The sequence below is a fragment of the Mauremys reevesii genome, linkage group 2 (genome assembly GCF_016161935.1).
Source record: "Mauremys reevesii isolate NIE-2019 linkage group 2, ASM1616193v1, whole genome shotgun sequence".
Classification (NCBI taxonomy): Eukaryota; Metazoa; Chordata; order Testudines; family Geoemydidae; genus Mauremys; species Mauremys reevesii.
Genome location: NC_052624.1, coordinates 222,606,355 through 222,632,826, shown reverse-complemented (window position 1 = coordinate 222,632,826; position 26,472 = coordinate 222,606,355). Strand labels below are relative to the sequence as shown.

Sequence of the window (26,472 nt, the reverse complement as noted above, 5' to 3'; positions counted from 1 at the left end):
AAAGAACAAAAAAAACCCAACAATTAAATACAAATATAAAGGTGCTTCTGAACTCTCTTTAGTTGGGGTATTTAACAAGCTGGAAATGTCTTCACCATACCTAAAGATCACCTTAAAAGGTATTTTCAAAAGACAACAGTAATCTAACCAAATGTAAAATGTCTAACCTGCCAATGTAAAAAAGAAACAAAAAAGACTGGCCAATTGACAACAGTAAAAGGATTCATTTAATTTAATTTTGAAAAAATCAATATAAAAATGAAGTCCAAAACTTCTTAGTAGATGCGTCAGAAGTTGATTTATTAAGCCTAAGCAAGCACTCATAAGAGAGAAAATGCTTTCTTTCATCTTTAAAACACACTTCCCATTCTTTTGCAAATACTATCTTTTCAAAATAATTCTTGTCTAAGTAGCAGTGACACACCATCAGAACTTGTGAACAAGGCAGAATAGAGTAATAAATGCTGCACTATACATGCATTTTACACATTCAAAACATACAGAATATGATGCTGTGACGGATTTTAAAATAAAATCTAAATTCCATTTAGAAACGCATGTCACAAAAGGTTTCTGGATATATTAATGTAATTAATAACTATTATTGTAGGTACTGAGAATCATCCTGTGAGAGGCCTCTGCTACTCGGTGAAGAGCACAATATAACTACAGAGACACAGGTGTGGAGATATTCTTGAAATATCATATAAGAACAGATGTGGAATTTCAGGCTTCCAATTTCTGTTTTCATTATGAATTGCTCAAAAGATTTCCAGCTGTAAACAATACTATTTGTTCTAACTTTACCAGTAGCATGCTGCTGTACTTATAATAAAGAGAACATAATGATCAGTTGTCAGGTGTCAACAGATGGATTGTGGCTTCACGGTCTTATAACATGTTCTGAGATGCAGGTTCGTAAAACAAATTTGCATCTCCACTTCTGACTTGTCTCCACTCTCCCTTCAACCTCATCTCCGCCTGTCTCTCACACTCCTGGAAGTTTCACACCAGCTTAAACTTAACATGGCTCAAATTGAACTCCTTATCTTTCTTCCCAAGCCCTCTCCACAATCCCAGGCACTCTTGGCAACAGCACCAGCTGCTCTGCTAATCAGGCCTTCTTCATTTGGGCGTTTTCTTGGATAGGAGATCTTTTCACCTTACTATAGGCCCCTGGCTATTATGTGCCAGGTGCATTTTTTTCAAATGGTCTGCACAGAGGGGCAGAAGGATGTGAAGGTGTGTACGAGTGGGATGGATGGATGGATGGATTCAGGTTGGAGATACAGGGATAGACTGAAAAGAGAGAAAGACATAGAAAGAGCAAAAGTGGGGCAGCCAGAAAAATATAAAGGCAAAGCTTGAACACATGATGTAAGAGCCAAAGAGAAAGAAAAGAGGAAACAATAGACAATGAAAACAGTGAAGGATAAGATACTGTCTTGGAGTTTTATACTGCTGCCCATTACTCTAGTAAACTATCTCCCACATCAAAATCACTAACCGCAAAATCCCCAGTGGACTTCATGGTATGTCCGGCACTTTTGGCAGTAAAAACTCTGTTGGGCGTAGGTGTTTTGTTTTGTGCAGGGGGTGGGGGTGGTAAGTGCTTACAAATAGAAAGGGGTGTTTGTACTGTGAGCCTCACTTCTGCAGGAAAGACTTTCTTAAAGAAGCACGCTCCATGATGATTACAGTAAAGAGAAGAGAAAAAAAGTGAAATAGGGCCAGGCAGGTAAAGAAGATAAAAGCCTGAGATTCTTAAAGCAACTTTCATTTTTAACAACTATTAATAGAAAGTTGTTACAATTACATACAAGAAGCAGTACACAACTACTTGTGCAAATTCCTTTAAATTTGCAAGGGTTCAGTCATTGTAATTATTTTTATTACAGTAGTGCCTAAAGGCCAGGGCTCCATTGTGCTAGGTAATATTCAAACACAGAACAAGGAGACGGTCCCAGCCCCTAAGAGCTTATACTCGGTGGTGCAAGTAAAATCCATTTCTTACCGAGGGGGGGGGGTGCATCAGCTAAGGAGGGCACGTGACCTCCCCAAATGACCCTCCATGTGACTCCTCACTGCCCCACCCCCAGCCTGGGGCCCCCACACTCTCCCCATCCCCTCCCCACATCCATCCCATGTTACCGGGGAGGACGTCTGTCCTCCTCCTGCTGCACTGGAGACTTTGGGGCAGGGCTCTCCCAGGAACCACAGTGGGAAAAGGAGCAGAACCTCAGCCCCACCCCGTGCCTTTCCACAGAGCTGCATCTCCGTTCTCCCTCTGTGTATCACAGCAGCAGCCCTGCCAGAGGATAGGGCTGGAGGCAGTAAAGCTGCCAGAGAAGCTGCTAGTGTTCTGCTCCTTTCCCCGCTGCCCCTCCCAGTGGGGAAAGGAGTAGAACCCCCAGCTCTCTCCTCCAGCGAGGCTGCTACTGTGTCTTTCCGGTACTCCATACCGGCTATAAATAGCTTGCTGGTACGGCATACCGAAGCGTACCGGCCTACTTGCACTGCTGCTTATACTGTAAGTAGTTGCAGAGGTATCTTAAGTTTTCAAACCCTGTTCATATAGATTTATTGTGATGGCTTCTACCACTAAAAAGTGAGGCAGTGTTGTCTAGTGGATAAAGCTCTAGACTAGGAATCAATAGACCTGGGTTCTATTTGCAGGTCTGCCAATGAACTGCTCTGTGGCCAGAAGCAAGTTGCTTTCACTTGTGTGTGGTTCTCCTCTTCTGTCACTCTTTTACCTGTGTTGTCCATTTAGAAGGTACATTCTTTGGGATAGGTACTGTCTCTCATGATGTGGCTGTACAGTACCTAGAACACTGGGGCCTCCACGCATTGCTGTAATACCACTACTCCTCCCACCACCGACAAAAATGGGCAAATACCCAGGTCTTCAAAGGGTTAATTATAGATAGGGGCCTTGACCTACATACTCATGAACTTCTGAAACATTCAGATACTAATCCAAACTCTGATATTCATGCCCATCTCCAGTTAATTAACATTACTAGTACAAGACGTGCCCCACACATTGCAGGAGTTAGCCACAAAAAAGTTTTCTAAAGACGTCTTACTCAGCTGTCAGTTATGGTCTCTGCTACCAGAAAATGATTTCGCTCACAGCTGGCAGATAAGGAATGATTTATAATTGCCCTCATGGAAAGAAAAGGGCACAGTTGACCTTTCCCCATAAAATGCAAACTTGTTTTGTATATCAGAAATGTCTGAACCCAAAAATCGATGTAGATTTCTGTTTAAGTGTCTGATTACAAGTTGTTAGGCTGAGGGCTAAATTGCAGCTAGAAGCTAGAGACCTCTGGTAGTGGATGGTGCCGAGGTTTCCAATCCCAAGTAGGAGTAGGTTGAGGCACTATGCCTGAGATAGGTACACAGCACATCTTGGAGCACACAGCTGCTGAGATTGCAGTGTGCATGCCCTCCATGCAGTGCCAGTTTTGCTGGCACGGGGAGAGATGAGAAGTGCAGAGCTACCAGGACTCTATCTTTATTCCACCCCCTTTCAAATGCTATGGGAGCTAGATTCAGAGTTCTTGCACCCCTTGAGAAAGAGTGACTGTGCTTGGTCCCTGCACAGTAGGGCAGTGAGGGGAATAGGAACCTTCTTCCTCCCTGCATCCCCTATGGCACACACCCAGCAGATTCAGGTACAGTTTGGTAGCGTTACCACTATCTTTAATTGGTTGTATTGCCGTAGTGCCCAGAGTCCCCAATTATAATCAGGGCTCCATTGTGTTGGACTCAGCTGGGCCCCGCCGGGCAAGCGGGTCCCAAGGGAGCCTGGCCCGGGCAGGCCTCACTCCTGCTTCAGCCTAGCTGACTGCACAGCTCCTGAGGGGCTGGAGTATCCTCATCCAGGACTGGCTCCTGGCCACGCAGCCAGCTCAGCCCAGGAGACACCGTCACCTCCCAGCAGGGCCAGTGAATGTGGCCAGGAGGCAGGGCATGGGGGAGTGGGTCTCTGGAGGGCTTGGGGGCGGCGCTGGACAGTGGGGGAGGTTTCAGTGTTTTGTGGCACTGGGCAGTGGAGGGTCTGTGATGGGGGGTGCTGGGGAGTGGGGGGTAGAGGTCTGTGTGTGTTGGGGAGCAGGGCAGTGGAGAGCCTGTGGGGGTGCTGGGCACAGAACTCTGTGGGTGGGGGCACCATGGGTGGTGGTGTTCAGGGCGCTGTGCAGTTGTGGGGGGTCTCTGGGTGAGGGGCACTGGGCATAGGGGTCTATGCGGGGGTCATTTAGCAAGATGTCTGGGGGCCTTGGGGTGGAGTGGGGGTGTGTGCTAGGGCGGGGTTCAGGCCTGCTCCCAAGGGGCACGCTGGCAGCGCAGGGCTGGGCAGGCCAGTATGTATCTGTGGCTGCTGGTTTGTAAACAGTACCATCACGCTGGGCTGGGTGGACTGTGGCTGCCCCTGCCACACCGTGCCCCATTGCCCTGGGCCAGCCCCTCGCTCCAGGTACCTAACTTCACCCCGCCTCCCCACATCATGCCTCATTTCCCCCATGGGGGCCCATGTTTGGCATCGGGCCCACAAAAGGTTAATCCGGCCCTGGATGGCTGAGGAGCAGGGAAGCCTAGAAGTGGGTGCCAGTCATGGAGCACAGAGTGGAGATACAGATGCACCTGCCCTGAACTGTGACAATATGCTTTAGGACACAAAATCACACTTTACTTGTTTTAGGACAATTCTAGAAATTTATATTCTGGCATTCTTGTTTGCTCTTGCTTATCTTTACAAATCACAAGGCACCCAAGTGCAAATCCCACAGACAAACACTTGAGTAATACCTTAAATCCCAATGACAGTTTTCATATCATCTCTCTTATTGCTAGAAGACCACAAAAATGTATTAACCTTAAGAATAATCTTTCCTCTTTAGACTTGGCATGGTTTTAAGTACAGTGAAATTCACTTAAATATTTAACAGTAGAAAGACATAATACCTTAATAAATCTAATCTAGTGTAACACTATTTGTTAGTGGCAGTCAGACTACTGTATATACCAGGGGTGGGCAAAATACGGCCTATGGGACAGATCTGGCCTGTCTAACATTTCTGTCCGGCCCACCAGGCTCTTTGGCTGCCCCCTTGCAATCTCCAGGCTGCTAAAAGTCCTGCGGTGCAGCGGGGTGCTCGGGTAGGCTGCCTGCCTGCTGTGGCCCCACACCGCTCCTGGAAGTGACTGGCTGCTGCTGGCATGTCTCTGTGTGCCCCTGGCGGGAGGCAGTGGGGAGGCGGCTCAGCGTGCTGCCTCTGCCCACAGCACCGTTCTCACAGATCCCATTGGGAGTGGCAGGGACGGTACTTGCGGGCGCAGTCAGCACATGGAGAACCGCTGCCTGCCCCAACTCCCAAGGGGCGCACAGAGACTTGGCAGCAGCAGCAGCAGCCAGCCACAGCCACTTCCGGGAGCGGCGTGGGGCATGCAGGCAGCCTGCATGAGCCCCCTCCCACACCTCAACCCCCATCCCACATCAGAACCCACTCCTGCACCCAAACTCCCTCCCAGACCCTGCACCCCCTCCTGCAACCCAGTCCTCTATCCCAGCCCGGAGCCCCCTCCTGCACCAAACTCCCTCCCAGAGCCCATACCCCCCCACCCTCTCCCTGCGCCCCAACACTCTGCTCCAGCCCAGAGCTCCCTCTTGCAACCAAACTCCCTCCCAGACCCTGCACCCCCTTCATTAATATAGTAGAAATGTGAGGCCCATGACAACTTACCAAAATTCATGGAGTGATTCCCCTGCAAAAATTATTGCCCGCCCCGGTATATACTCAAATTCAGTCTGAATCTTATTTTTGTAAACCCAACCAATAATATGCACACACACAAAAAAGTCAGCTATCATTACCGATCCTGAAAATACTGGTATGCAAAGCCCTTTTGTGATACCACTGGATTACAATGGAATACCCACTATAACAGCAAAGATGATAAAACCATATTCAGCTGTACAAAAATCTATTTTAAATACAATATACAATAAATTATTCTTAGGCAATTGAATATTTGACATGTTCTAATTGCTGAAACCCTGCACTGGATATCACACTTCTGTATTCTTACTTTGTTCCTGGGCATCAGGAGTTTTTCATTTTTCATGTCACAAGAAAGTGCAATTTATTAAGGAAATTTATACAAGACTTGATGAAAACTGAGGCATGCTACAAAGCCACATTTCAGAGGTAAAACAGCTATCTTATCACAATACAATTATCATGTGTAATGCACACATTTCCTAACATTGAATAGTTTTTAAATACGTTTTAGTTTTAAGTAAATCCCCTGCAGCTCACTATTTGTTGACAACCAGCTGAAACACATGCTAGATTTAATGTAGTACAATTCTATTTAAAGTTTTTTTTAAAGTTTGTTTTAGCTGAAATGAGTAAACTCTAAAATTTTATCTATGTGAATTACTGCTTAAATTGAATTTGTTTGCTGTCCCTGCCCAAATGGAAAACACATTCCATACTGAAAACAAAGCTTTCACCTCTAAAAAAGCAATGTATTTCTTCACGATAATAAAACAATATTACTGCAAATTACAATCAATGCTAGTTTCATGCTTTTCTGTATTAGCTGCACCAGAAAAAAACCAGTCACACCTAACAGAGGGAGAGACATCTATGTCTAAATAACTACTGGTGAAATAACATCATATAAATAACTATAATGTGCAATTCCAGTATACATTTTCTTTTAACAATGTTTTACACATTACCAAGAAAAAATATGCTCACTTTTAAAATATGAACCCTGTTACCTATCTGAGATAAGCATAAGAAACGTTTTCAGGTAAGAAGTCATTATCATTTTACAGATATACAGTATTAGTTCACTGCATATACTTAATGTTCACTTTAAGTAACATTATGTTGTCTTCATTTTGAATGAAAACAGTCCAGCTTTGTTAAGTACATTATTCAGTTGGGGATTTCTACCTACCAACTTCCCGTAACCACTACCAGCATCTCCATCAGACACGGCTTGAGAGGCTCATGTCAAAAATTATTCTAGACTATAATATCAGGAAATCTCTTCTTTAAAGCATGCACATGAGATGCATTAATTTACAGACCATGTAAGTACAGTTAAATGGCAATTCTGAGGATATTGGAAAAAACTGCCATACACTAAGAACATTGTGCCTGCACATTCTCCCCATTCATCACTGTCCAGACCTAACTGTTGCTATGCAGGAAGGTTATTTTCAAAGTCTGCACCAGTAAAACCACCTTATGGCAATAAAGCACAGACAAATGCAGACAATACAAGACGACAGCAACTGAGCGTCCTTTGTGGTAGCAATAATAATTTCATAACCATTTTTGTTGGTAATGCTTTGTCTTGTACTAAAATCGGAACCTAAGTATGCATTTGAAATTTATAGTAGTTCAAATATTTTTGAACTAATTCAGATAAAATATCTTTGCTTTTGAAGTGCCCCACATTATGAAACACTCATATACATTGTACGCATATCCACTTACATAGAAAGTTAAGCAAGCGAGTGACCAAGATGGAATTTTATGGGCCTTTACTTAGAAGGTTACACCGTTTTAATTCAATATTTTAGAAGTTTACAACCCTATTTTGCCACATTTTGAACAGCACAAACACAATACTTCATTGGGAGATGATGGGAAGGAGTAGAAAGCGACATTAAAGTAGCGATAGTTCCTTATACCTTTCTGATATTAGCTGAGGCAATCTACTGTTACCTCAGACGCATGGTGGCAGAAAGCCAGCTGGATGAATGGTGACTTAACACACAAGTTTATGTGGGCTCTACAGACTGACACAGACAATATCATTAATTTTAAGTTTTAACAGTCAGCTAAGGTAGTCAACTACCTTCATAAGAAGTATGACTACATTGCTTAGTGCTTGTTTTCTTCTCTTCCAAATACAGTTTTAACTGGGAAACATATCCTCTAAATTGGTATTGTTTTTATAAGAAAAAGTTCATATTAATTAATATGTAGGTCACAAATCTAAAAGAGATTAAATAAAATGGTGCTCAAATTACGGAAAACATTCTGGAAGTCTCAGAATCATAGAAGAAAAGATTGTCTTATATACATTGTTTCATTCCATTGATAAAGGCAATTACTACAACAAACAAGGCTTTGGGATAAAAACTGGCCTTTGGGAACAATATTTGTGTGTGCAGCTAAAAATATGCTGCAATATACCAGTTTGGGGTCCCCCCCCAGCCGCCTAATAGGGAATTCAATAAACAAAACAAAGAATCCACTCAAATACTAAAGCTACAAGCATCTTTGATGAAAGAACAATAGCATATTACTCCACATTCCTCGACCTCTTTGCAAAAAACATGAGGATAGTTATCACCCTGATATAATTAAAGTACATCTCTCAGAATGATCCTTTTAACTGTTCATTATTTAGAATAGTTTCACCTCCATATAAAGAAAGTCTTACATGCCTCTAATTCAATTATTCTGCAAAGAGACCCAAATAAATGCAATATTGCCATTACCATAACAAAAGGGAACTAATAAAATTGCTCACATGCACAGGCTCAAGGTTTCACATGAAAGCAAATTTTCCTGTAAAAATACATTGTATTTCCCTGCTAAATCCACTCTGTAATGACACGTTTTGTAATCTGATGGCTATCCCACTGGAGTACACATGTTAATGGAAGCAAGACCAAATTAAATAGATGACATGATTAACAGTATTCATTTCATGCATGACTGTGTTTTATGGGAAAGATAAAGACCTGAAAGTAATTACCATGAATTGAAACTCCTTCACTGACCTCTGCTTGCAGCTAGCAGTCGTTAAGTACTGATGTTTTATAACAAAGACCAATGCCTTTCATCTGTGTGCTTTCTTTTAACGCTACAAGCTGAGCACCTCCACCGTTGCATGGACACAGTACCTCTGTATCTATGTCTGTAATGCAGCATAAAGATTACTGTGGAAACCTATCAAACTGGCAAGCAGCAACGTCTGCAGCCAATCAGAGAAAGGCACATGCAGAATCCAGCACATGCTCTCTGAGGCTCAGATACTGTCACCACAGTTTAACAGGCTGCTAATCTAATTATAGCTGTTTGCTAGCACAGTGCTACTGAAGTACAGCACATGAGCAAAACTAAATTTCAATACATTAAACCATTTAACCACAATAATCAGATTTGGGTTTTTTAATAAAATGTAAATGCTTAAAGTTAAAAGTCCACCTTACACAATGAACTGCTTTAAAACCTTGTTTTTTTCTGAACTCTGAAAAAAATGAGCAATATTTAGTAGTGCACTTTCAAAATCAGACTTGTAGTCCATTAGTTATATATATATATATATATATTGCAGTAAAACATTTATTACAATGTAGCAGTTTATTCTGTATTTCTGATTCTGTATGTGTGATTACCAGTATATTGCAAAATTACACAACTCACAGCCTGCTTTATTTACAATGTTTAGCATAATAATTTAGACCCCAATTCAGCCAGGTGCTTAAGCATATGTGATTCAGTACATGAGTAATCCTACCATGTCAAGGGAATTACTCATGTGCTTTAAATTACACATGTGCTTATATACCTTGCTGAACTGGGGAACTTTGTGCATTTGGAAACCTAGCTGTAATCAATCTTCTGTCAGGCTACAGTGGAATGCCATGCAAATTGCTGCTACTGTACAAACTACTAATCAATCTGGAAAATATTCATCATGAATATATTCCACACATGTATGGTGAATTTAATCCACTAAATCTTAGATGCATGTTATAAATGCATGCCTAATGCCATAAAATAACTAACATTATGGATTCTGAAACAGAACATACAGAGACTATTATGTACGTAACTGAGTTTTAAAATTGCTGACAAGTTCTGTAATTCATTATTTCAGTTTCCATACTTATCAGATGTACAATAATGAGAAAAAGGTGTAGCTATCTGACATTTACTACTCTTGTCAGTGTATGTCAAGTAATTTCTGTGACCAGCACAACAAGAAAGTAGTTTTCTGAAGTTTTAAGAGCCCATATGGTTCTCTTATGTAATTAGAAGTCACAGTTTTCAAACTTGGATGTCCAAATTAAGCATCTAAATCTATAGTTAGGCATTTAACTAAAATGGCCTGATCTTCAGAGGAGCTGAGTATCCACATCTCCCATGGAACAAAGTGGATTCTTTAGGTGCCTAGCACTAAAGATAAAGGCACTTTTATATAGATAGCCAAATAGAGAGAGTAGGTATGTAAACTTAGGCAATCAAGTTTAAAAATGTTCCCTTATGCCCATCTATTCATATGTACAATACATATATAAACTCCTCTCACACAGACTTAAAACTCACTACAATATTACTCAAAGTGAGCTGCTATGAGCCAACAGCAGCACTTTTCTCCTTAATTCTTTACTTTCTTATTATTAACACCACACAGTATTAATCACTCTCCTACTGTATGGTATTAAACGTTTACATATGTTTCTGTTACATCATTCTTATCTGGGTAGCAAAAACTGAATTTGTTACTTCATAAAAGTTGCTAACACAAGACTTCCATATAGTATTAGAAGTCGTCCAAATTTACGGACAATATGAAAATAACTAAATCATAGCTTTTATTACTCTGTTAGTGAAAACTGTTAATAAAAACCTGTTATGTTGTACAAGTATTAGACTCCATTTCTAAAAGAAACAATATGTTCAAAGCTGTATCTGGCTAGGAATTAAAACTGAACACAAAAAAGCATAATATTCCATTCTTTCATTCAGCAACATTTAATATGTTGTAACAAAAAGGGATACCAACACCATGTCCTAGAAACAAAAATGACTTGAATAAAAATCTGGTATAAAAACAAGTATACATATCCTCAACTTGGTACTTAAAATGTTAATTAAAAAAATTATTCCTCTCAGTTAAAAATATCCCTATCACTTTTGTGTCTAAGGTACTGTAAACAAAGCACTGTAGAAATTAGGAAATTTCACAACACTGTTCTAAGGCAGATAGATTATACATTAAAGATGAGAAAGGGGGTTATAAAGAGGTAAGGAACCGGATTTTGAGAATAGCTGAGAATCCACTATTCCAAAAGAAGCTGACTGGAGGAGGCTGAGAGCTTAAATTCATAACTTTGCTAGACATTCAAAATCATGGATTCAGCAGATACACTGGTTTCATGCCTCATTAAAACAATCTGTAACCCACTAAGGCCATGTCTACACTACACAATTCAGGTTGACTTACAACCAGGTGTTCAATACCTTTGGAAATCAGTCTCTCAAACTCGTCTAACATCACATCAAGATGAAGTTTTCAATTATCACCTCTATAGTCATAGGACAAAGGAGGGTTAGCAAGTTACAGATTGTTGTAATAAGATATAAAACTAGTGTGTCTATTGAGTCCATGATTGTTAGTGTCTCTCAACATTATGAATTTAAGCTCCCAGGCTTGGTCTTTTGAAGGTATTGCACATGGTGCCCTTGAGGAGGGGGACCCAGATGTCAGATATGAAGTGATCGTTTTGTGAAAAGTGTTTGCCCATGGGTGATACGGTGTTTTTTTCTTTTATAATTTTTCTGTGCGAGTTCATTTGAGAGCACAGTGATAGTCTGGTTTTATTCACATAGTTGATGGGGCATTTGATGTTCTGTATGAAGTGCACCACATGTTGTGATGAGCACGTGTAGGACCCATGGATAGCGGAAGGTGTGTTGGGAGGGCACTGTTCATCGTACCAGTGGAGATATATCTGCAGGTTTTGCGTCTGTTATGGCAGGTTCTGGTGGTGTTTGGAATTGGTGTCTCCTGCTGTGTAGGGAGCTTGCTTCTGATCATGAGCTTGGCAAAGTTGGAGGGTTGTTTGAAGGCCAGAAGATGGGGTTCGGGAAAGATTTATTTCAGGATGTAGTCCCCATCAAGTATGATTTGTAATTGTTTGATAATACCCCACATGGGCGCCACAGTGACAAGTACGGGTATGCAGAATGTGGAGGTTTTTTTCCACTTACAAAATGATAAAATACAAAAACACCTCATCACTTGTGGGTGAACACTTGTCACAAAATGATCACTCCATAGCTGACCTTGTGGTCCTTGTCCTCAAGGGAACCTGCACAATATCTTCAAAAGAGGAGGCTGAGAGCTTAAATTCATAACTTTGCTAGACATTCAAAATCATGGATTCAGCAGATACACTGGTTTCATGCCTCATTAAAACAATCTGTAACCCACTAAGGCCATGTCTACACTACACAATTCAGGTTGACTTACAACCACCCCAGTAATTGTTAGGTTGACTTACAAACACCCCAGTAATTACTGCGGTTTTTCATGTCCACGCTACCTTCCTTTTGTGGGTGGTGTGTGTCTTCATCAGGAGGGCTTGCACCAATTTAAGAGGAGCAGTGTGGAGGGCTGAGACCCTGGGCTCTGCTGTCTCCACCTGGTAGCTCTGCAGGGAGCCCACAGCCTAGGCAGCAATGCTCCAGCTGTCAGCACTGCTGGGCCTCACAGCTGGAACACCCTTGCCCCTGCCCTCTCAATTTCAAAACAGGGATCCTAGCAGCAGTGAAACTGACATTCTTGTCAATTGCACAGCTCTCCGCTGTTGGACACCCTGACAGCCAACAGGAGATACAAGTAATACAATGTCTATACAGACACTGCGTCACCTGAACTATGTTGACCTAAGCTTTACACCTCTTGTCAATGTGGATTTACTAGGTCAGTGGGCAAGTTACAGCAAGAGGAGGAACACTGTAGCATGTATGCTTACATAGTCAGGTCGACATAAGCTACTTTATCAACTTAACTGCCATCCCCCAATAACCTCCTTTTTATATTGAAATGTTGGTGTTTAAATGAATGCAAGTCTCATTTCCCTCTTTGGTGTTCTGAAGCACCACTTTCCAGCATAGTAAACTAGCTCAATACTTCAGGAAGCAATGGCTTCTGTTCGTGATTTAGCATCTAAATGTATTGATCTAGCAGGACAAGTAATAAGCAGACAAGATACAAAATAAGTGACTCAAAAAAAAAACCCACCCTCTTATTTGAAACTGAAGATGGAGAGCCAACCAGCACTGAGAAGCGTCCCTGTTTTCTCCAGGTATAATTCAATAGATAAGAACATAAGAACGACCATACTGCGTCAGACCAAAGGTCCATCTAGCCCAGTATCCTGTCTTCCGACAGTGGCCAATGCCAGGTGCCCCAGAGGGAATAAACAGAACAGGTAATCATTCAGTGATCCATCCCGTCGTCCATTCCTAGCTTCTGCCAAACAGAGGCTAGGGACACCATCCCTGCCCATCCTGGCTAATAGCCATTGATGGACCTATCCTCCATGACTTTATCTAGGGTTATCTAGGGTTCTTTTTTGAACCCTGTTATAGTCTTGACCTTCACAACATCCTCTGTCAAAGAGTTTCACAAGCTGACTGTGTGTTGTGTGAAGAAATACTTCCTTTTGTTTATTTTAAAGCTGCTGCCTATTAATTTCATTTAGTAACCCCTAGTTCTTGTGTTATGAGAAGGAGTAAATAATACTTTCTTATTTACTTTCTCCACACCAGTCATGATTTTATAGACATTAATCAGATCCCCCTTAGTCATCTCTTTTCCAAGCTGAAAAGTCCCAGTCTTATTAATCTCTCCTCATACAGAAACCGTTCCATACCCCTAATAATTTTTGTTGCCCTTTTCTGAACCTCTTCCAATTCCAATACATCTTTTTTGAGATGGGGCAACCACAGTTGCACGCAGTATTCAAGATGTGGGCATACCATGGATTTAAATAGAGGCAATATGATATTTTCTGTCTTATTATCTGTCCCTTTCTTAATAATTCCCAACATTCTGTTTGCTTTTTTGACTGCCACTGCATATTGAATGGATATTTTCAGAGAACTATCCACAATGACACCAAGATCTCTTTCTTGAGTGGTAACAGCTAATTTAGACTCCATTTTACATGTATAGTTGAGATTATGTTTTCCACTGTGCATTACTTTGCATTTATCAACACTGAATTTAATCTGCCATTTTGTTGCCCAGTCACCCAGTTTTGTAACCTTTGTAACTCTTGTAGCTTTGTAGCTCTTCAAAGTCTGCCTGGGACTTAACTATCTTGAGTAGTTTTGTATCATCTGCACATTTTCCCACCTCACTCTTTACCCCTTTTTCCAGATCATTTATGAATAGGTTGAATAGGACTGGGCTCAATACAGACCCCTGGGGGACACCACTATTTGCCTCTCTCTAGTCTGAAAACTGACCATTTATTCCTACCCTTTGTTTCCTATCTTATTCCTATATAATTTAAATAATTAGGACTTTGCTTCATATCTGGGTCTGAATAAATAACAAGATAAAAATCTGTATGCAGTATAGTTGTAGCCATCTTGTCTCTCTAAGATCAAAATTTGTCTTTCATCTCCACCAAATATTTGGGGAAATTTATTGGGGCCTATGCCTGGACATTTCCTTCCTCTCCCTGCCCTCTTTCCCACCATCTCCCCATCCCAAAACTAACAAAGTTGAGGAGTTGGTGGGTGAGGAGATGGGCCTTATGCCATTGCAACCACCGAGGGCTAAGTCCACATAGAGACTAGACAACAGCAGATGCTGTGGCCTAAACCCTTCCCCCTCTGGTACTGAGGTGCCTACATCCAGGCTGGATGGAGGTGTCTATTGCTACTTAGGATTCACAACCGTAAACTCTCTACTGGAGAGCTATTTCTTGCAAGAAACGTTGGCACACCTCTCAACTCCCCCTTTTTGGAGAGTGCCTTAACCACTGCACAATAAGAGTTATTCTCACTCTCTCTGGCCCAATGCATATTTAATTATTTAGACACAGTGAAACAGCTTCCACAGGATAAACTGAGAAACAACTGCCCCAGAATACCCCATAGCCCATTAACAATTAGGGAATTCTCCTAAGAGATGGGATATCCAACTTCAAATCTCTTCTGCATATCCAGCAGAGGGGAGAATTCCACCAGGGTGTCTCTCATGTCCTAACCACTAGGCTAGAGATGATAAGGGCGGCCTTTGCCCTAGCCATTTTGTGTCGCTTTAGGTGTGCTCTGAGAACACTTAACGGATCGGGCCCCAACACTTAACAAGCGGAGGAATGCCTAGTTTGAGGATCCCACGTGGGGGTAGGTGTGGGATAGACATCAGCTATCAGGACTGGGGAATTTAATGGCAGAAATGTAGGTACTGAGGGACTTGAGAATCTGCAGGGTTAGGCAGGAGCTGAGCTGGGGTTTTGATGATGTCAGTGGTACCCAAATGTTGGAGTTAGGCACCTAAAGCAGCCTAAGTCCTTTTCTGGATCTGAGCCTTGGTTTTCTACAGTATCTTGTGTCTTGTCCTGTTTTATGGTGTCCCTTCTAGTCTTGGTTGCAGCTGAAGCCTAACTTGGTGCTTGATGAAACTTGCTAATTGATTCCCTCAAAAAAAGGGCAAGTCCTTGAACTATCCCAAGTCACTGAGATAGTTCAAGACAAGGCAGGAAAAGAGAAATGGGGGGCAAGGGGAGGTGGTGGAGATGGAACATTATCACATTTAGAGAGGCATGCTCTCTTTTTTCATTTTTTTTAAAGGGAGGAAATGGTGCAGCCTGCACAGCCCTAATAAATGACAAAAGGTATTTAGGGTCTGAGGAGCCTCTGAACAAAAAGCAGGACTTGCAGGTGGCAGAATCTCCTGGCCAACCACAGAAGTTCTGGAATTTTGCTGGGGGTAAGGCTTTAAAACCTTCTGGGATCTGCCTTCACAATGTCGCTGCTGGATGTATATTTGTACAGTACTGTTTTATATCTCTAGGGATCTTAACCATAACTGCATTAAAAATAATTATCCAGGTAGGTCTCTTTCCCACAAGAGTGCAAATGGCAACTTGTACTTACTAACTATATTTCTAGCAGTGTGGACATACTTTTTACAGATAAGTAGATTTAATTTACGTAGTCTTCAAGGCAACCAGATGGAAAAATAGTATTGATTTCTTGTCTGAATGCTTACACAGTCTGTGGCTCAATTCACCAATGAGTTAAAAAGGCAGACATCTCAACCTGTGATTAGCATTACAGTCTGTAGTATGGTGTAGCTCCTCAATGAGGCACAAAAGGTAATCAAGGCCATGGTTTGGAATTGTCTTATCTTATCAATAAGCTAGAACAGGCACCTAAATGATTAGTTTCCATTTTATGCTCCCATTCAATTTTCCCTTGGCATTACATTTACACTCCCATAATGCACATTTCTTAGATACATGATGGACCCTTTCTGAACTCATAAATTCCTGATTATCCTCCCTTAGTAACCCTGGATAGCAAATACAACAAACTACAGGAGCTGGTGAATAGCTGGTGTAAGGGAGAGCACTGGGATGGCTGCTAAAGTGAACAGGAGTGGGAAGAAGGGTGTTTCTGAGATTGCTTTGAGGCAGCAGCAAAGAGAAAGATTATTTCAAGTATTTGAACCTAACTGGTGCCCTTATACCTAGTTCTTTCAAATGGCCAAGTCACCTTCAATTCAGAATGTATTTATTCAGCCTACTTACCACTGTGTTGGGGGTTCAGTAGTGTTTGGTGAAAGACACCATGAAAGGAGTTAGAAGATTTAAAGTCCAGATTCCCCAGGAACTGGTCACCAAAAGAAAGAAAACCCATTAGAATGGCCTGCAAGGGTACCAGGAACAACTCTTCTGGTTTTGTTACATTAACATAACTGCGTGTTGCTACTACCTGAGACGGAATGGAAAGAGAGCGAGGGACAAGGAAGCAGCACAGTGGCAAATGCAAGTAGAGATGTCCAATATTTTAGATAACTAGTGTAACTCAATGATTCACCAGAGTAATAGAAGCAAATAACAATTCTCACTTTGCCTGATTGCATTGTATAAAGTATGGAGGGCATCTAACAAGAAATACCTTGAACACATACCATATATCCTGCTAACCTCTGAATCCCCCAAAAGATACCCTGTGTTTAAAAAAAAAAAAAACAAACCTAATCAGTCACTTTGAAACATCTGTTCCTATTATAGAATCTTTTTGATATTACTTAGAAAAAGTTTTAATCCTGAACTTAAAGGGCTCTTGTGTGAGCGTGACTAAGGACTTTGTAGAAAGACAACTTGTACTGTCTGTCCAGACAGTGAAATTTAAATTACTGTCTGTGTTTGGAAGACCTGCCTGTAATGGCATAACAGCAACCTTGCCAACAGGAATGTGATCTAATACTTTAAACTAAAAATTACCTTGTATTCTGACTTCCAAAATAAAAAAAAAAGAAAGTTTTGTTAAGGGGAGTCAACATTTTCTGAGTCACTTTCATTATATGCTACCTTTCATAATGAAAGCCAAAGTGAACAAATCCTTTTCACTCCCTTGTGGTTGCTATCCCTTTACGTACAGCTTATACTGAATCTCTCTAATGGGCCAATACCCCTCATTAATATAACTTTCAAACAATAACAAAGACTGACATGGTAGTAATTCTATTAATGATATCAATCACTTGCCATGAAAATAAATAGGGTGTCACAAACTAAGTGTAATGGCTTAATGGCAAGATAAAACAGGAAGAGGAGACGGCCTGTGAATTTTGTTGAACTAAATGATATAAGATAATCAGTACATGTGGTAAGTACAAGTTTACTACTCTCTCTCTCTCTGCACTTCTGTACCATAATTCTTTCCATATTTTTCTATTTGTTTTGGACCACAGATGTCATAAGACTGATATCACTTTATCAGAATAATGTACAATGAATGGAAGCCACACAGAGACAAAGCCCAAGAGTTCGGATGCCAGACTGTCCCTAGGAACCATCTTTGATCTTTAAGGAAGTACCAAGTGTTTCTCCAGTTGCTGTTTCCATCTTTGGCTTTCTAAGCTAGCGAGAAGCCATTCTGGTAACCACTGTGCATTCTCAGTCAATTCTTTGTGAGAGTCTAGAACAAAATGTACAATAGAGAGACTTTTTCCACTACAAGGATAGGATATCCCCGGTGCCAGCTCTGCTATCTTTTCCTCTGCAAAAATAATCTCTGAACCTTCATGGAGGACCCAAAGGAGACAGAGAGGTACACAAATGAGATATTCCGGGAAACAGTAGAGCGGTTCTACCCCTGGTCTGACAGGCTCTGTGCTTCTGAGGAGGGTGAAAGTCTCCAGGAAGGAGAACATCAAGCTGGAGTGGAAGGAAACGACCCCACAGCTGTGACTCTCCTGCCAGATGAAGACATGGTATCCTCTCACACTGAGGATACCACTCCAAGGGGGAATCCCTGTTATTGCAAATCGACAGATAATAGTATAGGGGGATTCAGTTATTAGAAATAGAGAAAGTTTTGTGAAGGATCACATGGCTGAATTGACTCCAGGGTGAAAAGATTGTGGCTCTCTTGAGACACCTAGATAGACTTATGTGCAGTGCTGGAGAGAAGCTGGTGCTCGTGGTACTTGTAGGTACCAACAACATAAGGAGAGATAGGAGAAAGAGAGAGGTCCTAGAGGCCAAAATTAGGCTACTAGGTAAGAGATTAAAGTAGAGGACCACCATGGTAACATTCTTTAAAATGCTTCCAGTTTCATGTCAGCGCCTGTCAGAGAAGCAGAACTGCAGGATCAAAATGTGTGGATAAGATTATGGGGGTTCAGCAGAGGGATTTGGGTTTATTAGGAACAGGGGAATCTTTTGGGAAAGGAGGAGCTTATACAGGAAGGATGGGCTCCAGCTAAGCCAAAATAGAACCAGATTGCTGGCGTGTAAAATTAAAAAGGTTGTAGAGGAGTTTTTAAACTTAGAACTGGGGGAAAGCTGACAGATGCAGAGAGCACATGATTCAGACAGAGACATCCCGTAGGGGAGGATTTATTAATTTTACATCCCTTAGAGGAGGATTTATTAATATTACTTTATACCTCATGAAGAGATACAAGTTGATAAAGTACAGGTAGAAACTGAAGAGAAAGTCCAAAAGAGTGTCCCATTCAATCACATCACATGAAGGCAGACAACTCAAGGAAGACATGGTGATTGCAGGGAAGGAAATGAAGAATTATCGGCATCAGTCTTCACTTGCAGAGGATGTGAGGGAGACTCCCCACATGTAAGCCATTCGTTTCAGGTGACAAATCTGAGGAACCGTTCTAGACTGAGTCAATAAAGGACGTTTGGGAACAAACTGATAAATTAAAGAGTAGTAAGTCACCAAAACCAGACGGTTTTCATCCAAGAGTTCTGAAGGAACTCAAGCATGAAATTGCTGTGTTCCAAGTGTCTTAAACTGAACTATGTCTTCAATGAGCAATTGAATCCAACTGGCTGATGTTGGCTGCAATAATCTCCTTCTGTAGGTAGTGAAATAGTATTTCTATTTAGTAAACTCTGCAGAGTCACATCTTTCTATGGTTCAAATCCTATCCTATCCTAGACAGTCAAGGCTGAAATTTCCATCCCGCACTTTGACTTCCCCAATTTGTATGGATATCACACATGTAATAGGAACAAATTCCTGATAATATCTCATGGAAGGGAACGGCCTCTCTGGCAGTGGTACAATTTATATGCTGGACATATTGTCTAGCTAGCATCCTTGGATCCTGGGGATAGGAGGAGGACACAATTCTGCTCTGCTACACAGTTTTTAGTAATGGAGGAAAGGTCCTATCTCCTTGTAGTTATTTACGGACATTTTTTAAAAGTGAACAATTTTTTCACCCCAATCTCTGCTAGTGGGAAGAGGATTGAGAAAAACACACTGGTATCATGAGTGCGAATAAGCAGAGTTAGCCCTCACCTACATGAAAAAGTTGCACCAATATAACTAATCTGAAATTGAAAGTCCACATTGCTGATCATATACTCGTTTAAGATACTTCGCTTGCAAAACGTTGTATCCACAAATTGCAGCACAGTATTGCTTTAAAGGCTTGCAATATGAGTGGGTATTCCATAGTGCTAAATGCCACTACTAGGCTTTATGTAGTTGGGTAATTTTTGCAGTGGATTATGGGATGCTGGCTAGCACCAAGTGAAACTGTGGGACTCAAGGTCGAAGTTCCATGATACTATCTACTGTATTCCATAGGTTAGTTATGTTCTCACTAACCAGAATAATTTTCAAAGAGCTGCCAAGAAGCATGGAGGAAACAATGCAACCAGGATGATCCTGATCATAATTAGCATGATTTCATACAGCTACCCTTAGAGAAGGAAGAGGAGAGTTTCCTTGAGTAGCGGCACTCAGTGGAGTGCCACACTTGGGCCCATCTGATCAGCACTAATTGGTAGGATAAGATAACGATGCAAACCCGAGATGACCAACAGAGGCTGCAAAACTTAAGAGTCTTAGGGCTAGTCTACACTTACAAGCCGGGTCGACGCGGTGAGTTCGACTTCTCGGAGTTCGAACTATCGCGTCTAATCTGGACGCGATAGTTAGAACTCCGGAAGCGCTGCGGTCGACTCCGGTACTCCACCACTGCAAATGGCGGTGGCGGAGTCGACCTTGGAGCCGCAGACTTCGATTCCGCGGCGTCTGGACGGGTCAGTAGTTCGAACTAGGGTACTTCAAATTCAGCTACACTATTCACGTAGCTGAATTTGCGTACCCTAGTTCGACCCCGCTTCTTAGTGTGGACCAGCCCATAGAGTTTAAGGTCTGAGGAACCAATGGATCATCTGATCTCCTGTATATCACAGGTCATCAACACCACCCAGCACCCACACACTAAACCGAACAACTTCAGGAATACCACTTTGCTGAAAGTCTGTCAAGCTCACAACAGGCTGCAGTGTCAGACTACCAACACTAGAGTTCCCCGCCCCCACACAAAGAAGCATCTTGCTATTGCCACATGGAACCTGGTCAGTAGCTAACCAGTTTGGTGTTGGAAAATCCACAGTGGGCTGTGAATGTTTGTGATTTATTGCTAATTACCTTATCCTATCCTGAATCCTTCATGCACTCCTTCTGGTTGGAAGGGAAGAAAATAATTATGTTATCTAAGGACCAATCCTGCAAATTGTTTCCATCCAGGAAGAGGTGCACTGACTTAATGAAGTTCTGAATGTATGAAACAACTTGCAGAAATGAGGCCTAGAAGGGATTTGAATTTCCTTTTGGTATACTTTGGAACTGACAAAAGTGTCCCTCCTTCACTGAATGTTTTGGGATATCTTTCTCTACAACTTTAATTAAAAGCTGTCCTCTGGCAATTTTTACAAAGTCCAGGATTTGCTTATTTGGTGCATGGCCCATCCAAGGAATAGCTAGAGCTGGCATCTTGCTACTGCATGAATGGCAATTAATCTCCTGCAAAACTTCAATGCATCCACCACAAAAAAAGCTCCAGGATTTTTTAGTTTACTTAAAAGCTTTATTTGCGGATGACACGAAGCTGGGAGGTATTGCCAATACAGAGAGGGACCGGGATATCCTACAGGAAGATCTGGTTGACCTTGTAAACTGGAGTAATAGTAATAGGATGAAATGTAATAGAGAAAAGTGCAAGGTTATGCATTTAGGGATTAACAACAAGAATTTTTGTTATAAACTGGGGATGCATCACTTGGAAGTAACAGAGAAGGAGAAGGACCTCAGAGTATTGGTTGATCACAGGATGACTATGAGCCACCAATGTGATATGGCCGTGAAAAAAGCTAATGCGGTCTTGGCGAAGTATTTCCAGTAAAGATAAAGAGGTGTTAGTACTGTTATACAAGGCACTGGGGAGACCTCATCTGGAATACTGTGTGCAGTTCTGGTCTCTCATATTTAAGAAGGATGAATTCAAACTGGAACAGGTACAAAGAAGGGCTACTAGGATGATACGAGGAATGGAAAACCTGTTTTATGAAAGGAGACTCAAAGAGCTTGGCTTGTTTAGCCTAACCAAAAGACGGCTGAGAGGAGCAATGATTGCTCTCTATAAATATATCAGAGGGATAAATACCAGGGAGGGAGAGGACTTATTTAATCTCAGTACCAACATGGACACAAGAACAAATGGATATAAACTGGCCATCAGGAAGTTTAGACTTGAAATTAGATGAAGGTTTCTAACCATCAGAGGAGTGAAATTGCGGAACAGCCTTCCAAAGGGAGCAGTGGAGGCAAAAGACATATCTGGCTTCAAGACTAAGCTTGATAAGTTTATGGAAGGGATGGTATGATGGGATAGCCTAATTTTGGCAATTAATTGATCTTTGACTATTAGAGATAAATATGCCTAATGGCCTGTGATGCAACACTAGATAGGGTGGGATCTGAGTTACTACAAAGAATTCTTTCCTGGGTGTCTGGCTGGTGAGTCTTGCCCACATGCTCAGGGTTTAGCTGATCGCCATATTTGGGGTTGGGAAGGAATTTTCCTCCAGGGCAGATTGGCAGAGGCCTGGGGAGTTTTCGCCTTCCTCTGCAGCATGGGGCACAGGTCACTTGCTGGAGGATTCTCTGCACCTTGAAGTCTTCAGACCACAAGTTGAGGACTTCAATAGCTCAGACATAGGTCAGGGGTTTGTTATAGGAGTGGGTTGGTGAGATTCTGTGGCCTGCATTGTGCAGGAGGTCAGACTAGAAGATCATAATGGTCTCTTCTGACCATAAAGTCTATGAGTTTATTTGGTAAGCTCTCCCTCAAATCACTCTCTCGAACAGGTCTCCTCTAGAGAAAAGACTGTTCATACAGATATACAGAGGCCTTGAAATTCCATCATAAGGTGACATCTTCCAGGCAGAATCCTAAGGGGAGAAATACCCTACCAATGGGATAATAGTCTCCTTAGCAAGACAGGAGACTGGCCTGTCTAGTACAGGGACCATAAGAATTTTTAAAACATCATAGCTGGTCTATTCAATCTTCTGCCTTTACTTAGGAATTCCCACACAGCTAGGCTAGGGTTTTCCACCCACATATAAGAGGACAAACAGCTCATATTATGAAAAATAATGAAGTCTCAGTTTAGAGGACTACTTTTTGAGCCTATAGCACAGGTTTGAATGATTCCTGAAGGAACAGTTTTTCCTAGGGATCATCGTCTGAATTTTTCAACTGAGAGTCTGACAATTATCCCTGTTCCTGGGGATTCACTTCAGGGAGAGAAGAGAATTTTTGCTTTCTTCTCTTCTTGAGTTTGAAAAGGGCCGATCATGGACCAGACTCAGCTGCCTTTTGCCCCTGTTTAAAACTAACTTCCTTTGCTTTACTAGGACAGAGGTTTTGGTGCTGGGGCTTTCACCAAGATTTGAAGAATCATTTCAGGTAGCTTGAAGATGTGAAGTAGAGAGGGAAAAGAGAATGTTTGTCTTTCTCCTGTGGCATTCACCTGAGGATCTCTTTGAGAACACAAGAATCACTGGATGTGGAGACTCCAGCAGGGGACTAGTGTGATCTGGAATGCAGGCTCACTAACAGATTGGGCATAGCTCCCCCTCTGTATGATTGCAGGACATGTTGACCCTCCATCACAGTTTCAACTCTATGTGATATGCTTAATTTTACAATACTCTTCACATTCTGTCATAAACCACAGAGCTCTTTAGGCTTCCTCTTGGACTAGCCACCCATTTTGTCATCAGTAGTGTTCAACTTGTAGCAGACCAGTATATCATAGAGAAATGGGCCAACAAATCCTTCAAGAGTGGGAAAAAATAAGAACAGTGATAAGTTCACTGCTGGAGCTTAAACAAAGATGTTAACCCTAAGAGCTTGGGTCCCTCGTCTCAACTTTACATTATTTTTCACCTTTGCTCTCGCAAGTGTACAATATATCTCTCAATCCTGGCTCTCCTTTAACCCTGTTAGAACTTCCTGTCACATCCTCCTGTGTCACCACCTCTTCTCGCTGATCCAACATTTGTCCCTACCCCTTTTCATGCCACTTCCCCTATTCCTGGTCTTTTTGGAATGCCTCCCACATGTCTACCAGTTTTTTACCTCTTCAGCTCTCATTTGCTCTACCTCCTTGCACTCACGAAGACCTGGCTCTCCCCTCCAACCTAGCTTCCCCAGCAACACTTTTCTCACAATGGTGTCTCCTTCTCAGACACACATCATGTTGAGGCCTCCAGGAAATAAGACATTGGTGTTGTATTATTCCTCTTCTCCTGCACCAATTATTTCCAAACCCCTCTTTCCACCCATTTCCCATTCCTTTTCCTCCTTCAAGTAACTTGAATGCTTAACTCCTTTCTCCCTCTTAGTGGCTGATCTTGATTTTATCTGCTTGACCCTCAACTCTTCTCTTTCCTCCAATCCGTTTTCCACCGCCTCATCCCCTGTGATTTCAATATTTCCATTGATGTCCTGACCTCTCATCTTCACTTCCTTGTTTGACTTTCAAATGTAGATCCACTCTTCTACTCAATAGGCATTTCTTCAGCCATATCTTCTGATCTTTCTACCACTTCATCTCTTTTAACACTACACACTTCACAGAAGGACTGGGAGGAGGGCAGAGGTGATCTCCAAGCCATCAACACCTCTGCTCTTTGTGTTGCTCGCATCCCCTTCTCCCTGTTCTTTCATCCATTGATTCATTTGTCAAGTTCTGTTTTTCCTCCCTTGAATCCTCTACCCCTTTTACTCACCCTGGCTTACCCACACCATCCTACTCCTCTACTCCTGCTCTCAGGCCACTGAATGACTAAGGAGAAAATCCCATGGCCACACTCTCTTTCTCCTCTACATATTCCTCCTGTATTCTTTCATAAAATCTAAGGCTTTGTCTACATGGGCACTTTTTACATTAAAATCTTTGTTGCTCTTGGGTGTGAAAAAACACACCCCTGATTGACAAAAGTTTTAACGATGGAAAGCACTGGCGTGGACAGCGCTTTGTTGGCAGGAGCTGTGCTCCCGGGGACGAAGCTACAGCCCCTCATTGGAGGTGGTTTTATTTTGTCACCTGCAAAGAGCTCTCCTGGTGATAAAGAACAGCTACACTGTGCACCTTACAACAGCAGGGCTGCAGCCATGCTATTGTAAGATGTGCAGTGTAGACATAGCCTAAAAGTCACAGTTCACTCTGGCATGCCATGTCACAGTTTACTAGGGGGGTTGCACCAGTGAAGCTACATCAGTGTAAACACTCAGTCCTGGTCTAGCCTAGAAAATTAGGTTGGCTTAACTATGTCGGTCAGGAGTGCAAAAAATCCACATCCCCTAAGCAGCAATGTTAAGCTGACCTCAGTCCTCATACAGACAGCACTAGGTTGATGGAAGAATTCTTCCTTTGACTTCGGTACTGCCTCTCATGGAGGTTGATTATCTATGCTGACAGGAGAACCCCTCCCATGACTACAGGTTGTCTCCACAGAAGTGTCAGAGCAGTGCAGCTGTGCCAATGTAGTGTTTTAAGTGTAGACAAGCTCACAGTGTAAAAAAAGCCTACAGTGAATACAGTGCTGGAAGAGAGGAGTTCACACTTCTGTGTTCCTATTACTGGGCTGGAGACCTTTATCCTGAGAGGATGCAATGAAAAGGCAGCAGCATATCAAAATAGTAACAGATAAGGGTAAAAGCATCAGGGGAAAAAAATAAGCATTTAAGTCCATTGGCTTCAATGAAGTTACACCAGCAGGAAGTTTAGATCTTAATCTGCATCTTTTGGAGGACTGTACATTTAATTAAAAATAATTTTATAAAAGGTAAGTATTGAATATTTCTATCAATTTTGTTTTGAATTAATGGGAAAAATAGCTATTCAAGGATAGAATGCACAAAATTTCTATTCACTTACAGGCATGAAATACTAAGATTTCACTGCTCACAATATAAACACTGCAGTTTGTTAAAAAAATAAAAAACATACAGCATTCATGTACTTAAAAATATGGCTTCCACCACTCACCCATAGCCACTTGGAAAATTTTCACTCTGGAGATTTCATACTGTTCACACTGACACATAAGTAAATAAGTGTGCGTGTGTGTGTGTGTGTGGGTGGGGATTTTTTTTTATTTTTTGTTTTTGTTTTGCATCAAATAGTAAAAGTGCAACAGAAATGTAAAGAAATTCAGTGCCAGTAGAGGGAGGCAGCTGCTCTCCAGGCAACACATCTTACTGTTCACTGATGCACAGTAGGGAGCCAACTGAGTTTGTTTTTGTGGAAGTGAACTCACCCCTCAGCCATTGTGTAAATGTGGCTTTAAATCAAGCTGTAATTAGATTTTGCTGTATTTAACAAAACCCCTCTGTTACTCTTCTTTCCCAGTCCAAGGCAGGAAATAAAAGCATTCATACAAAAAAAAAAGTGTATGTCTTTTCTTTGAGTGTGTTCTGGCATACTTACAAATGTAAGTATAGAGTATAAAGCAACTGGCTAGGTTTATGGGATGTTTCCTTAATTTTCTTACAGTACTTAAGAAAACAAAAAGATCTCCCACCTGGCTAACTATTTAAAATGTTAGCCCA

The 26,472-nt window shown here is 41.8% G+C and overlaps 1 protein-coding gene across 4 annotated transcripts in view; it reads right to left on the bottom strand.

Moving 5' to 3' along the window:
- Positions 1–26,472, bottom strand: part of FAM110B (family with sequence similarity 110 member B) — a 191,072-nt gene that overhangs the window by 91,108 nt on the left and 73,492 nt on the right. The window contains exon 1 of one of the 4 annotated variants that reach the window (XM_039527671.1): positions 8,797–8,943. The exons of the other annotated variants lie outside the window; for them this stretch is intronic. The gene's annotated coding sequence lies outside the window, so the exon portion shown is untranslated. Of the gene's footprint in view, positions 1–8,796; positions 8,944–26,472 lie in introns of those variants that run through there. 4 annotated transcript variants of the gene reach the window in all.